This window comes from Dipodomys merriami, unplaced genomic scaffold, assembly GCF_024711535.1.
Source record: "Dipodomys merriami isolate MVZ:Mamm:240054 unplaced genomic scaffold, mDipMer1.0.p SCAF_26, whole genome shotgun sequence".
Lineage (NCBI taxonomy): Eukaryota > Metazoa > Chordata > Mammalia > Rodentia > Heteromyidae > Dipodomys > Dipodomys merriami.
The window spans coordinates 746,395-761,927 of NW_027204048.1; the positions used below are offsets into that span (position 1 = coordinate 746,395).

The window sequence follows — 15,533 nt, forward strand, 5'->3', positions numbered from 1 at the left end:
GCCAATTCAAACTTCAATTCTCAGATTGAGGTAGGATTATATACGCCACAGGGCCTGAGCTACCTTGGTGACTTGAAGTGACTTTAGGAAAGAAGTCAAAGGACCTATATTCCTTTGTTATGGTTTGCCCTCATGAAAATGTCAGCAAGTGGCCACTTTATAGCAAGAAAATATTTCCATAATTTGCTGATTCAGAATTCAGTATCAGACAAGCTCCTCTGTTTGAATTTCAATGAGTTGTCCCTGTTTACTGTCATAATAGGGCTGAGAAAATAGAAGGTAACAGTCCCATGGAGAAGAGCCTGAGCATATGTGGTAGCCCTGCTTTATAACAGCACCTCTAATGTACCTGGCAGAATCATCCTCAATCCCTGAACTTTTGACTTCAAGTTCCCACTTCTTTAACATCTCTCTATGCTGGATTAGACAGCTTCCAACATACCTCCCTTTGAAAAACTCGATCAAGCCGAGTGCCAGTGGCTCACAACTGTAATCCTAGCTATTGAGGAAGCTGAGATCTGAGGATCATGGTTCAAAGCAGGCCCAGGCAGGAAAGTTCATGAGACTCTTATCTCCAATTAACCACCAGAAAACTGGAAGTGGTGCTGTGGGTCAAGCAGTAGAGTGCTTGCCTTGAGCTGAAGAGCCTAGGGATAGCACCCAGGCCCAGAGTTCAAGCCCCCATGACTAACAAAAAAAAAAAACACAATCAAACCATATGCAAACCCCAAAGCAGTGGACAATTATGGAAAACAAGCTTTCAAATTTCACACCACCAGCTTTTTGCTGGTTAATTGGAGCTAAGTATTTTCACAACCAGCCTAGGCTAGCTTCAGGTATCAATACTATGATCTCAGCCTTCTTGCATTTGCAAAGATTACAGGCATGAACCACCAATTCCAACCTAGAATTTCATTTGTATGTAAGAAACAGAAAAGTGCACTTACTTCCTTAAAGTCTTGGTATTCCATGCCATCTTTTGTGAGACCTACAAAGAAATAGAGCAGCAATATGTTGGTAATTGGTGATATAAATCACTCGAGCTGTGGATGTGGGATGGGACCTGTGAGTGGTTGACAAGGATAGATTGAGTTGCCCATTCTGCTTAGAGGAAAGATAGCCATAAAAATATACAAGCATTCCTCCAGTGGAGGAAGATGGCAAAGGAGAAGCTGCTAAACAAGCTCTCAAATATAAACCAGTTTTAGTGTTCCAGTGGAAAATCTAAGGCTAGAGAGTCACACCAAGTGTGCCATCATGATACAGAGATTTTGGCCAGAGAGGAAATATTCAGGCAGCTTGGTTAAGGACACAGATTTGAACACTCAAGTGTCTGTGGTGGCAGTAGTGGCCAGTGCTGCAGCCACCATATCAACAGAGAGAGGCTAGAACAATGGCGCCAGAAGCAGTGTGCGAGCAGATTCTACTCACTGCCAGCAAGGAGCAGAAATCTTCATCCTGCTGACTATAAGGTCTGCCCCAGGCTCTGAAGGCCCTGTGCAGACACCTCCCTACCTCTTGGCTAAGTTTCCACCCAGTATCTGTTACCTAGGTAACTGGCACACCAGGAAGCCGTCACCTTCCCTTCCAGATTGGTTATATCCTTGGCCACCTCTTGGCACATGCCTCCAATCTGACCATAGGAGGGTCCCAGGCCATGAGGTCACATCCTGATCCAGTGTGGCCACACCTCTTCTTGTCCCTGGCCTACATAAGTTCTGGAACGGGTGGGTCACCCCTTTTTTCAGTCATGCTTCTCCACCATGTATGGTGGAGGCAGCAGTTTGGTAAACAAACTTCTTGTCCTGCCTGAATAACGCATGGTGTTCTCTTCATTGATTACCTAATGAAAACTACCTATTTAATATACCTTACACTAACCACAGATAGTCACAGATGGTGGACAGCCTGGAAACCAAAGGAAAGGTGTGACTGCCCCCAAGACATCCTCACTCCTTCTCATGGAGCAGCAGTGGGAAGGTAGCCCCCCACCACCACCAGAGAAGCCTTGGAAGAACACAGTAGGAGCCATTCAACAGATCATAGGAACCTGAACTGCAGGGCTCAGCTCCACCCCTGGGGAAAGTTGCCCCTCCCAAGCAGAGAGAGCTACACATGGGCAGAGCAGACTCTCCTTAGTGGGTGAACAGTACCAGGGGCTACTCTATCCATCTGCAGCACAAGCAGCAACTCCAGCTGTTAGAGGTTAAAAGACAATCAATTGGATACTCATTACACACAAATCCTGAGATTGGCTGCAGGCTGGGCTGCTTGAGTTTCTCAGGAGCTAGCACATCAGGGTAACGCTACTGATTGCTGACAGGCCACAGCCCTACCTACAACCCAGCTCCCTCACAGCAACTCCAAGCTAGAAGAAACAGCCAGCTTCCTCTTTTGTGATCACCCTCCCACTGAGCTAGCCTGGGAGGAGGGTCATAAAGTCCCAAGTAAGGCAGAGCTTCATTCTGCCTGCTTAAACTGATTTAAGAAACCAAGAAAACCAAACACCATAAGCAATCCATAGACTCCACCAAGAGACTGGTTACTGACACAGGGGAGACATAAGATTCCCCCCCCCAAAAAAAAAATTCAAAGAAGTTTTCTTTCTACCTAATTTTTTTGAAAAAAAATTTTTAACTGCTATTTTTTTCATCATTTTTATTTTAGGTTTGTTTTGGGGTTTCTTTTCTTTTTTTATTCTCTTTATACTCTTGTCTTTTAGTCCTTTCTGGGGTTTTTTTTGCCTTAATGGCTGTTCTGTTCCTCCCCAGATATATACCTGTCTTAGAACTTAGCCTCCATTGTGTGCATCCTTAATTACTCAATTCACAAAATCCCAGTCTTAACTCCTTTAATTGTATTATTTCTTCATACTTATACAATTTTTAAGTGTTTCATTTAAAAAAATATTTTTGTCGGTCGTGGAGCTTGAACTCTGGGCTTGGGTGCTATCCCTAGGCTCTTCAGCTCAAGGCAAGTGCTCTACCACTTGAGCCACAGCACCACTTCTGGTTTTCTGGTGGTTAATTGGAGATAAGAGTCTCACGGACTTTTCTGCCTGGTCTGGCTTTGAACCATGATCCTCAGATCTCAGCTTCCTCAGTAGCTAGGATTACAGGTGTGAGCCACCAGCACCCGGCTTCATTTTAAATTTTTTTATTTTTCATTTTTCTTTATCTCTCTTTTCCTTTCCTTGTATACTTTCCCTCTCTCTGAATTTAGATCTTGCCTATATTCCCTCTCTCACTTTCCCCTTCCTACATTTTTCCAATCTTATTTTCTCCTCACAATTCTCCCTAAACCTATTAATTTCTGGTCTGCTGACTGCTTCTTTGATTTTTCTTAGTCCATTGAGCCCTAGTTTGTTGTTGAACTAGACTGTACCTGTTGACCTAGATTGTATCTGTACTCATTTTGACTGCATCAAACAATTGGTACAACTACAGGGCTCTGGTTGATGCTTGCCTTAAATAGTATTCTAGGTCAGAATTGGTTTGGCTTTCATACTGGAATGGGCAGAAACGTGAGAAAAACGGCAGGTCCAAGTATCTCAACTCCCACTCATGATAATCAGGCAATAGAGCAGTTAATGAATAATCCAGAGGAGAGTTCCCAAAATGCTCTACAAATGCTATTGGTAAACATGCTGAATGAAAATATTGAAAGCCTGCAAAGGACTCTATGAGCAGGAGAGAGAAATGCATGAGTGTGATGAGACTAACCAAAGATTAATACAGAAATATCATGAGCATGATGAGGCTAATCAAAGATTAATAGAGGAATTGCTTAAGCAGGATGAGAATAGATGAAGATTAATAGAGGCATTCATGGAATCGACGAACAGACAGCTGGAGGAATCCAGGGGGACAACAAAGGGAATGCTGAATGAAGCCCAACAGAAGGAAAGGGAGTCCACTGAAACTATAATCAATCAAGGGATTTGAGAATGAACACTAAAAACAAATTAGGGAGGTAAAGAAGTCCATACAAGATCTAAAACAAAGCTCTAGAAAGGAATTTGAAGCCATCAAATCTGACCAATTAGAGGGAAAGGAAATAATATAGATGGGGAAAGTCTTGTAGGTAAGACCAATCAGAAGATCGAATCTTGATGATTGAAGTCAGCATAGATATTATAAAGAGCATACGACTATCCCCAATAATTATGACAGATCTATTCAACTTTTAGAATATGGTATCAGAAGGTCTAATTTGAGGCTAATGGGTGTAGAGCAGCACATACAGATAGAAGTTAATGGTCTAGGAAATTTATTTAACAGGATCCTAGCAGAGAAGTTCCCAAAAGATAGGCACATTCAGATACAAGAAGCTTTTAGAACCCCAAATAGACCAGACCAGAACAAGACATCCCACCATCACATTATAATCCACACAGGATCAATTCAGACCAGGAAAGGAGCCTTAAAGCTGTAAGGAGAAAATATCACCTATAAAGGGACCAAACATGATAATAACTTCAGATTTCTCACCAGAGACAAAGCAAGAAGAGCCTGGAATGATGTATGCCTCACCCTGAAAACAAAAAACCATCAACCAACTGTACTAAACTCTCCTTCATAATGGAAGGAAAAATAAAAACCTTCCACAGCAAAGAAAAACTGAAGCAATATATCTCCAACAAACCAGTCCTACAAAAGATACTTAAAGATGTCCTACACATAGAAACCCAACAAGACCACAATAAAGGCCAAGAAACAGCCCCCAAACAGAGAATCCAAGAATCATAGGAAGAACCCAGTTGGCACAGCCTCCGAGAAGGTGGATAAATAACATGGCAGGAACTACCAAACACCTCTCAGTCCTGTCAACATTAATGGACTTAACTGTCCAATTAAGTGACAGACTATCTAGTTGAGTTAAAAAGCAATATCTTTCTATCTTAAACTTTCAAGAGACACACCTTGACAAATATATTCTAAAAAGTGAAAGGCTGGAATAAAATCTACCAAGCCAATGGCCTCCATGAACAGGTGGGAGTTGCAATCCTAGATAAATTAGACTTCAAATTAAAATTAGCAAGAAGAAATAAGGTCATTACATACTAATTAAGGGATCTCTCTTTCAGGAGGATATTACAATTCTAAACATCTATTCACCAAATAACAGAGCACCCAAATTTATCCAAGAAACACTGCCTTCCCTAAAATCACAAATAGATCCAGAAACATTACTTGTTGGGGACTTTAACACACCACAATCTCCACTGGATAGATCAACTTGGCAATAATTCAACAGAGGAACCACATATCCAAACAAATGAATGGGTAAACTAGACTTAACAGACATCTACCAAATACTTCACCCAACAGCATCAGAATACATGTTCTTCACAGCATCACATGGAACATTTTCCAAAAGAGACTACATTTTAGGTCACAAAGCAAACTTGTCCAAATTCAGAAACATTGAAATTATGCCCTGCATTCTCTCAGACCACAAGGGAATAAAAATAGAACTCAACACCAAAAGCCACCAAAGAAAATCCTGTAACACATGGAAGCTGAACAACACACTGTTGAAACACCAGTGGGTCATGGAAGAGATTAGAAAGGAAATTCAAATGCTCATGATATTTAACAAAAATGAACACACAAATTACCAGCTCCTCTGGACACAGCAAAGGCAGTATTCAGAGGCATGTTTATAGCTCTGAGTTCCTACATAAAAAAATTTGGAGAGATCTGAAAGCAATTTAAAAAGGCACCTGAAGCTCCTTGAAAAAGAGCAACAAGCTAAACCCCAATCCTGTAGGCAGAAAGAAATAATTAAAATTAAATCAGAATTAAATGAATTGAGTCCCCAAAAAAAAACCATAGAAAGAATCAACAAAACAGAGCTGGTTCTCTGAAAAATTAACAAGATTGACAGACCCTTAGCAAATCTTATCAGAAAAAGAAGAAAACACACCCAAATAAACAAACTCAGAGTTGAGAATGCTAACATCACAGAAACAATCAAGATTCAGAACATTAAAGGGGAATACTTCTCAAACCTTCATGCTAATAAGCTTGAGAACATGGAAGAAATGGATGAATTTCAAGCAAATATTGATATGCCCAAACCAAAATGATTTAAACCAACTTGACAGACCCATATCAAGCATCAGAATAGAAACAGCAATAAGAACCCTCCCACCCAAGAAAAGCCCAGGACCAGATAGATTTACAGCTGAATTCTACAAGGCTTCAAAGCAAAACCCACACCAATACTCCTCCAACTCTTCAATGAAATTGAAAGTTCACTACCAAACTCTTTCTATGAAGACATCATAGCCCTCATCCCAAAACCAGGCAGGGACTCATCAAAGGAAGAGAACTATAGACCCATTTCTTTATGAACATCGATGCAAAACTACTCAACAAAATTCTGGCAAATTGACTTCAACAACTCATCCAAAAAATCATACACCATGATCAAACAGGATTCATTTCAGGGATGCAAAGCTGGTACAATATATGCAAATCAATTCATCACAACAAGAGCAAGGATAAGAACCACATGGTTATCTTAATAGATGCAGAAAAAGCATTTGACAAGATCCAACATCCATTTATGCTGAAATCTCTGAAACTCGGAATCCATAGAACATTCCTCAATATAATAAAGGCAGTGTATGACAACCTACAGCCAGCATTATACTCAATGGTGAAAAACTAAAGCTATTTCCTCTAAACTCCACAATGAGAAAAGGATGTCCACTCTCTCCACTTCTCTTCAACCTAGTATTAGAATGCCTAGCTATAGCAATAAGATGAGATGCAAACATAAAGGAGATCCAAAGAGGGAAAGGTAAAGTAAAACTCTCCCTCTTTGCAGATGACATGATCTTATATTTAAAGAATCCCACGGACTCCACTCCCAAATTACTCCAGCTGATTCAAAACTTTGGCAAAGTAGCAGGGTATAAAATTACCCTCAAAAAACCATGGCTTTTCTGTATGCCAACAATGAGAAGAGATTGGCTGAAATCAGGAAAGCAACTCCATAATAGTCCCACAAAAAATAAAATACCTAGGAATTAACCAAAGAAGTAAAGGACCTCTATGATGAAAACTTTTAAAAACCTGAAAAAGGAAATCAAAACAGAACTTAGAAAGTGGAAAAACCTCCCATGCTCATGGATTGGAAGGATGAACCGTGATAATGGCAATACTTCTCAAGGCTATCTACAAATTCAATATGGTGGCTATCAATAGTCCAACCTCATTCTTCAAAGAAATAGAAGAGGCAATCCAAAACTTCATCTGGAACAATACAAGACCCCGAATAGCAAAAATGATCCTTAACAGAAAGAACAGTGCTGGAGGAATATCAATACCAAATTTCAAACAATACTACAAAGCCATAGTAATCTAAACAGCTTCGTACTGGCACAAGAACAGACCTCAAGACAAATGGAATTGAATTGAAAACCCAGAAATGCTCCCACAGACCTATAGCCACCTAATCTTTGACAAGGGATCTAAAAAAATAGAATGGAAGAAAGACAGCCTCTTCAGTAAATGGTGCTGGTAAAACTGGTTAATCACTTGTAGAAAAATAAAGCTAGATCCTTATATATTACCCTGCACCAGAATCAACTTCAAATGAATCAAAGACCTCAGAGTCAAAGCAGACACTCTGAAAACATTACAGGAAGGAATAGGAGAAACCCTAGGTCCCCTTGGCACAGGCCGAAATTTTCTTGAGTCCCAGAAACACAACTAATGAAAGAAAGGTTGAACAAACGGGATTGCATGAAATTGCAGAGCTTCTGCATGGCAAAGGACATAGCTAGCAAGATCAATAGAAAGCCCACAGATTGGGAGAAGATCTTCACTAGCCATACAACAGACAAGGGTCTCATATCTAAAATATACATGTAACTCAAAAAATTAAATCCCCAACAACAAATTCTCAAAGAAACAACTACCAATAAGTGGGCTTCCTCTGAAGAGGAAAGAAGGATGGCCAATAGACACATGAAGAAATGTTCAACCTCCCTAGCCATAAAAGAAATGCAAATCATAAAGTTGCAGAGCTTCTGCAGGGCAAATGACATAGCTAGCAAGATCAATAGAAAGCCCACAGATTGGGAGAAGATCTTCACTAGCCATACAACGGACAAGGGTCTCATATCTAAAATATACTTGGAACTCAAAAAATTAAACCCCCCAATAACAAATCCTCAAAGAAACAACTGCCCAATAAATAAGTGGGCGAAAGACTTAAAGAGAAACTTCTCTGAAGAAGAAAGAAGGATGGCCAATAGACACATGAAGAAATGTTCAACATCCCTAGCCATAAAAGAAATGCAAATCAAAACAACATTGAGATATCACCTCACTCCAGTTAGAACGGCAAAAATCAAGAACTCTAACAACAACAGATGCTGGAGGGGATGTGGACAGAAGGGAAACTTACTTCATTGTTGGTGGGAATGTAAACTTGTTCAACCGCTTTGGAAAGCAGTATGGAGGTTCCTCAAAAGACTTCACATAGAACTCCCCTATGACCCAGCAATCCCACTTTTGGTCATTTACCCAAATGTTTACAAACAAGACCACACTAAACCTACCAGCACAACTATGTTTATTGCAGCATTATTTACCATAGCTAAGATATGGAACCAACCCAGATGCCCCTCAGTAGATGCATGGATCAAGAAAATGTGGTATATATACACAATGGAATTCTATGCCTCCATCAGAAAGAATGACATTGCCCCATTTGTTAGGAAATGGAAAAACTTGGAAAAAATTATATTACGTGAAGTAAGCCAGGCCCAAAGAAACATAGGTCCCATGGTTTCCCTTATTTGTAATATCTAGTATATGTATGAGTCAAGCGGAAAAGGTCAGATAATGTGATGTCAGGAAAATGAACCCTTAGATATGTATTTTAATGTTTTTTTCTTTCATGCATGCGTTTCTAACGCATTTATAAGATTATCTCTTTGTTGCTTTGTATATCCCTCCCCCACAGTATAACTCCTGTTTTCACTATATTTGATGTCAGTATAACTTGTGGAGGAGATGGGGAAAAACCAGTTGTTTAAGGATACAGGTGGGCCTGTTGCAACAATGAGAAGTACAAGTTGTCATGTCCAAAACTAGCTTTACAACGTCGGTGCGGGGGGGGGGGGGGGGAAGGGGGGGAAGGAGAAGGATTGGGATTGGGGGGAGGGGGGAGGCTGGGAAGGGATGTGAAGGGTAAACAAAGGAGGAGGCTGCAATGCTTGGTAAGAAATGTACGCATTATCCTTTCCACCTAATTGTAACTCCTCTGTACAGTATGTTCACAAATAAAATTAAATTTAAGAAAAAAGAAATGCAAATCAAAACAACATTGAGATACCACCTCACCCCAGTTAGAATGGCAAAAATCAAGAACTCTAACAACAACAGATGCTGGAGGGGATGTGAACAGAAGGGAACCCTACTGCATGGTTGGTGGGAATGTAAACTTGTTCAACTGCTTTGGAAAGTAGTTTAGATGTTCCTCAAAAGACTTCACGTAGAGCTCCCCTATGACCCAGCAATCCCACTTTTAGGCATTTACCCAAATGATCACAAACAAGACCATACTAAAGCTACTAGCACAACTATGTTTATTGCAGCATTATTTACTATAGCTAAGATATGGAACCAACCCAGATGCTCCTCAGTAGATGAATGGACCATAAAATGTGGTATATATACACAATGGAATTCTATGCCTCCATCAGAAAGAATGATAGTGTCCCATTTGTTAGGAAATGGAAAGACTTGGAAAAATTTATATTAAGTGAAGTAAGCTAGGCCCAAAGAAACATAGGTCCTGTGGTTTCCCTTATTTGCAAGTATGTCTGAGGCAAGCAGAAAAGGTCAGATAAGTTGATGTTAGGGAAATGAACCCCAAGATAAGTATTCAAATATTTTTTCTTTCTTGCAATTTTTTCTAATATATTTATAAGATAATTTCTTTGTTGCTTTGTATGTCCCTCCCCCACAGTATAATCCCTGTTTTCATTGTATTTGATGTTGGTATAATTTGTGGAAGGGAAAGGCAAAAACAAACCGTTTAAATAGGGATATAGGTGGACCCATTGCAACAATGTTGAAAAAACGAACTTTAGAACTTGGGGGGGAATGAGGAGGGGAGATGGGAAGGAATAGGAAGGGGAAACAAAGGAGGAGGCAAAAATGCTTCATAAGAAATGTACTCATTAACTTGCCCATGTAATTGTAACCCCTCTGTATGGTATTTTCACAATAAAAAAATTTTAAAGATCAGTGAATATTCTGAATCCCTGAAACACTGAAAGACAAATTACAAGTATCATGAATGATAAAACAGACATTGCAAAGTACGATGATAAAGGAAATGTTTGAAAAACTGTACCCACTACAGCTTAACTACTTTGACATTTCTGAATATTTGCTTTATAAAATTCAATTCTCTTTCACGTTCAAAACATCAACTAATTAAGCAACCAAAAATGCATGATCACAAGAAGTAAATCTCTTGTAACCAAGGAAAAATAATAATCTCTCTAGCTTCATTTGCTCTTAGTTAACTTGAAATCACTGATTTTTGGCTAAGCATTAGTGACTCACACTTGTAATCCTAGTTACTTAGGAGCCTGAGATCTGAGCATCACCATTCAAAGCCAGTCTGGGCAGGAAAATCCTTGAGACTCTGGTTTACAGTTAACCTGCAAAAGGCTGGTAAGATAAGAGTCTCTGACTTTTCTGCCGGAGCCAGTATCAAACCATAAACCCTCAGACCTCAGTCCTCACAGTCTTGATCCTGAGAATTATGACTCTGCTTCTTACATTCATAGCCACACTGTATTTTAATCTATTTTTAAATGCTGGTGTTTTTTTTTCTTTTAGATCTCATGCTTTTGCTCTGGCACAAGCAAACAATTCTAGTCACTTGACTAGAATTATGAAGGCTTTATGGCTGGGTTAGGTGGAAAAGATTTGAGAAACTGCCTAATTTGGGGAGTGTAACAGGTATATTCTTTCTTGCATCCTGGTTCCCTTGACCCTCTGTGTCCCTGGATCATCTTTTGAAAGGACATAGATATACTTACAAATAGGGAGGTTGTGAAAAGTACAAGGTGCAGTGGGTGTCTCACATTTGTAGGCCTAGATACTCAGGAAGCTGAGGCCTGAACTTAGAAAAGTCTAGGAGGTTCTAATCACCAATTGTCTACCAAAAAGCCATAAAAAGAACTGTGGCTCAATCACTAGCCTTCAGAAAAAGAAAAAGCTCAGGGACAGAGTCCACAAGCCCAACGAACAGTAAGAAAAGGAAGAGAGAGACAAGAGAGAATATAAAAATATAATGTTCTAAAAATAACAAGGGCCAACATTTTCATGCTTCTTAAATCCTTTACAGGTGATACTTAGCTCCACAAACCACACACCACAAATCTGCTTCATTTTCATGTAAGAAATATTCAAGTGAGAAGAGAGAATTTACCTGGGATTTCTGCTCCCAACCTCAAGTCCTTGGTGAGCTACCAGCCTTGCACTTTGTGGTAGGTTCATGGTCAGCCACACACAGCAGGTGCATTCTTTTTTTTGGGGGGGGGGGTCCGGTTGTGGGGCCTGAACTCTGGGCCTGGGCGCTGTCCCTCAGCTCTTCAGCTCAAGGCTAGCACTCTACCACTTGAGCCACAGTGCCACATCCGGCTTTTTTCTTTTTTCGTTTTTCTTTTTGCTTATATGGTGCTGGGGAATTGAACCCAGGGCCTCATGCATGCAAGGCAAGCGCTCTACCACTGAGCCACCTTCCCAGCCCCATGTGGGTGCATTCTTGTTCCCACAGTTCAGACCACAAGGAAAGCATCTACCCACAAGAACTCAGCCCATCAATGATCCATACACCCCTAGTGGCAAAAGAGAGATTGATCCAAAGATCAGTGATCAATAGGCTAAAACCAAGCAAATGAAAATATGTAAAAGTGAAATCCAAAGATAAATCAGGGGTACAAAAAACATTTAAAGAAAGGATATCTTAAATTTGGGATGAGATCCTAGATCTGAATCAACTGTAAACCCACAAATCCAAAGAGTTTAACGGTCCATAGACACCATCTCACACTGAACTACAAAAAGACATTAACACCATACAAGGGACTAAGGTAAGATTGCTTGCACTCTTCTTGTCAAATCCCATGCAGTCCAGAAAGTGAAACAGACTTCAGTATGAGGTTAAAGAGGACTACCAATACAGGATTGTATATCCCATGAAAATGAAGAGGAAATAAGACACACTCAGACAAAGTAGAGCCAAAAAGTTCTGTTGGTAGCAGGTGGCAGACCTACATTATGAGAAATGTTGAAGTCCTGGCCTGGGCCGCGGCCCGGACAGAGCGGGGGCCCGCGGCCTGTGAGCGGAGCCGGGCGCCGCGTGCGGTTCGCGAGCCAGGGGACGGGCGGCCCGGGTGACCCGCACGCAGCCGGCCCGCGGCGCAGCCTCCCGGCCCCGAGCGCCCTTGTGCGGGCCCTGGGTTGAGGAGCGCGCCACCCAGGCGCGGAGCCCGCGGGGGTCCGGGCTCGGCCGCGCAGGTTCCCTTCCCTCCGAGGCCCCCTGGGCCCCTGGGCCGGCCTTCAGCCGGGTGGGGGAGCTGGCCCGAAGTCCATGGCCGCCGAGCAGCCACGTTCCCCAGCCGGCGACCGGGGCTTCTCCGCCCGCGGACCTGCCCTGAGCCCTCGTTTCCAGCAGCCGGTTATGTGGCAAGCCGAGTAGGGGAAGCGAAATCCACCACCAGGAGAGAGAAATGGGGGCCGCAGCGCCGCGGGGACACCGCCTAAATCACCCCCTCGCGGTACAGGCAGCCCCAGACCTCCCCTGAGGCTCAGCTGCGGGCTCCCAGGCCTAGGAGTCCATGACACCTATGCTGGAGGCCCCACCGCCGCAATTGTCGGGGCCCAAAGCCCGTCATGCCCATCCCGCGCCGGTTGCGCTCCTTCCACGGCCCCCACACCACCTGCCTGCATGCGGCCTGCGGGCCGTGCGCACCTCCCACCTGGCACGCACCAAGTACAACAACTTTGACGTGTACATCAAGACGCGCTGGCTGTACGGCTTCATCCGCTTCCTGCTGTACTTCAGCTGCAGCCTCTTCACGGCTGCTCTGTGGGGAGCACTGGCCGCCCTCTTCTGCCTGCAGTACCTGGGCGTGCGAGTGCTGCTGCGCTTCCAGCTCAAGCTGTCTGTGCTGCTGCTGCTGATGGGCCACCGGTGCCTGGACTTCCGCCTGCTGAACGAGCTGCTCATCTACGCCATCCATGTGACCATGCTCCTGGTCGGGGGTCTGGGCTGGTGCTTTATGGTCTTTGTGGACATGTGAGGGCATCGGCTTCTATGGGCTTTCATGGTGCCCTGTTCTGGATCTTCCTGGCTGCCTGGGGCTGGTCTGGGCTTTTTCTGTCCCATCCTGCAGGCGAGGCCTACAGCACATCCTCCCACAAGGGAGCCAAAAGGGCTGAGACTGCTCGCTCATGGGGACCCTGTCCCCTTCCTCCCGCTGGCTCTGTGCTACGGTTCCTGGGTTCCAGTCCAGGCCCAGCAGCCCTCAGGGCCTCCTGCCTATGGTTCTCATAGGCACTTTTCCGTGTTGTCCTCTGGGGTGGCCTATCTTCCCAGTCTGCTCCTGAGACCTGTGTCACCCAGATCAGCATTAGGCCCCACCAGCGAAGGGTCCTGGACACAGAGGGGCCTCCTGGCTTCATGGCCCCTTCCCACTCACCACTGTTCCCCCACCCCAGCCTCAGGGACTGGTCAGGGTCCACTAGCAGACACCCCACACTGCCACAGAGCTGTCCTGAGGCTCAAGAGTCGCTTGGGTTGGTTCATGCAGTCCAGCAGTGTGCCAAAGACAACACTGGCAGGTGCCTGGGGCAGGATCCCCGGGAGCACAGGCCTGCGTGACTGCGCCTGCAGACAGCCCCATGCCTTCACTGGGCAGGCGCGCTGAGAACAGCAGGGCAGCGGGGTGGCCTCTTTGGCTTTGGGGCCTTTGATTCTCTTTCTCTGTGGGGTTGGGAGCTGCCTGTCTCCAGCAGAGGGCAGAGGTCTTGCTGGGACCCACCACAGAGAACATAGTACATTGTCTCCTAGACTGGCATGTGCAAAGGCTGTCTGTAGGCCGGTAGCGGCTCCTGGTCCCTCCCATGGCATGCCAGACGTGACATAGACATGGGCCTAGGAGAGTGTCCCCCCCAGGAGCACCCAGACCCCTGTTCTGGTCTTTGTGGGGTGTGGAACATGGCACCTGTGTGTGCTGTGGGCCTGAGTGTTAGTGAGATGTGGGAGTAGTGAGGCTGGGAGTCTGTCACCAGGCTGATCTGAGGATGGTAGTTGGTCAACGCTTGCTTCTCCCCAAATTGTCACCCTTACTCCCAAGGTGTGGGTGTGGCCCCTGTGACCCAGCCCTCCGGGTGAGCCAGTCACTGGGGGTCTATGAGGACAATGTGCACCTTGAAGAGAAAGTTAGGAAAATCCAAACAGGTAGGGAAAGCAAAAAACACTGGCTGCGAAGCAAGCTCTGTAATTTGCAGCCAGCTTCCGTTCACTGGTCTAACAGAAGGGCTCTGTAGAAGACGTCCGTCTGAGTTCCGGGGCGGGCAGGTGAGGAGCCTTCCCAGTAGACCCTGCTTCTTGCTGCAGAGAATCTTTTGCACTAAATCATGCTCTTTCCTCAAAGAAGTTTTGTTCTGTGTTAATCAGCTTGTGATACTCAGCGCTGCCGCAGCCCTTGCTGGATGAAGGTAGTATTTGGGGGCTGGTAGCAGAAGGGATGCTGTGCTGGCATGAATGTGAGCAGCAGGGCAGAGGCGGTGAGACCTTGCTGCACGCCCCGCTGCCCAGTGTCCCGAGTGCCTGTTAAATTCTTTATGAGATGAACCACCTGCATTAAACCTATTTTTTTAAGTGTTAAAAAAAAAAAAGAAATGTTGAAGTCCTTTCTGCAAAACAAAAAATGTTGCCAGATGGAAATCTAAAATCAATACACAGAGAAGGTGCCAGAAAGGGCACATTTAAAAGGCATTAAAAAAATCACTTAGCTTTAAATGATAATGGCTTCTCCAAAGTAAAATAATAAAAATATAAAAATTGCACAAAAAGGAGACAACTGGAAAAAAATCAGTTTCTTCTTCTCTTTCTTTTTTTTACATTGAATAGTATAATCTCATTGTACTTGGATGCTAGTTGCATCTATTGTGAGCACAGATCAAGGGCCCACAAATCATCACCAGGGTCTACTTCACACCCCTGTCTGCTAGGGTAGTAGATTTCTACTAACCCAGAGCCAAAGTGATTGATGACATATATAGTATTCATAGCCACACTGAGAAAGGAAGAGATTTAAGCTACAGGGTGTCCACAGCCTTGCCTCTCTCCCTTCTTAGGGTCTGGGAACTGCTCCTCTACTGGTAGAGGCTAGTAGTGTCTCCATGTATGCCCTAGGAAAGTCTGGAAGCAGGCTTGCCCCTGCAGGGTCAGGTGTGGGTGTGAGGGAGGGCTTGTTTCAC

General features: G+C 43.8%; 1 long non-coding RNA gene and 1 pseudogene across 1 annotated transcript in view; one reads left to right on the forward strand and one right to left on the reverse strand.

The window, feature by feature from the left end:
• LOC138836857 (uncharacterized) overlaps positions 1–15,533 on the reverse strand; it is a 46,926-nt gene that overhangs the window by 13,192 nt on the left and 18,201 nt on the right. Inside the window, exon 2 of the long non-coding RNA XR_011375097.1 lies at positions 948–988. This is a non-coding gene — a long non-coding RNA (uncharacterized lncRNA). The remainder of the gene's footprint in view (positions 1–947; positions 989–15,533) is intronic.
• On the forward strand, positions 12,637–13,348 carry LOC138836780 (transmembrane protein 250-like; annotated as a pseudogene).